This window comes from Dendrobates tinctorius, unplaced genomic scaffold, assembly GCF_039654945.1.
Source record: "Dendrobates tinctorius isolate UK_male_01 unplaced genomic scaffold, ASM3965494v1 ptg000353l, whole genome shotgun sequence".
NCBI classification, from domain to species: Eukaryota; Metazoa; Chordata; class Amphibia; order Anura; family Dendrobatidae; genus Dendrobates; species Dendrobates tinctorius.
In genome coordinates this window covers 2,508,176-2,509,057 of record NW_027362019.1, presented here as the reverse complement: position 1 = coordinate 2,509,057, position 882 = coordinate 2,508,176, and positions in this window count along the sequence as shown.

Genomic DNA, 882 nt, shown 5'->3' with positions numbered 1-882 from the left:
TGATATACAGACCGATAGCTGACGTCATGGGATAAAATAGCAGATGATCAAACACGAGAAATTCTCACCACCGAAAAGTACGAGCAAAAGAGAAAAACAGGAAACCCCTCAAATTAGAAAGTACATGTGCAAAGCCATGGCCATCAATATAGGATACATGTACAACGTGGTGTGATACAAGTGTAGTAATCGCAGGTACGCGGGATGCAGTGACGAGACGGAAGACGGGATGAACTTTAAGATGTAACTTTTATATATATATATAGATGCCTGTAGGGACTATCTTGAGCAACAAGCTAACAGCAGTTATCCTTGCAGGGATTAAAGCAAGAATACACTGGAAACACAGACATGACTAACCCGGCAAAGACCGGTCACTATAGGGCCGCGGTATGGCCAACTATGGGTTCAGAATGTTAAATACAACTTGTCACTTATCCTTAGCAGAGTGCTGATCAGCGATGCTTCGGCGTTTCAGCCGCTGGGCCCGGACGACGAGGATTTGGCGGAGACTTCTGGCGTTCCTACGCTCAGGCGAAGTGGCGGCACAGCAGGCCCCTGGAGAGTGCCTCTGGACACTGGAGGCCGCAGCCACAAGATGGGGACGGGCAGCGGCTGCCACGGGTGGTGGCGAACGAGCCGCAGCCGCAGGCTGGGGTCAAGCTGCGGGGGCCACGGGCGGCAGCGGACAGGCCGCAGCCATGGGCTGGAATGAGGCGGCGGTGGCCGCGGGTGGCAGCGGGCAGGCCACTGCCGCAGGCTATGGAGTGAGGCAGCAGTGGCCGCGGGTGGCAGCGGACAGGCAGCAGCTGCGGGCTGGAGTAAGGCCACGGGCGGCAGCAGACAGACCGCAGCCGTGGGCTGGTGTGGAGCGGTGACAGC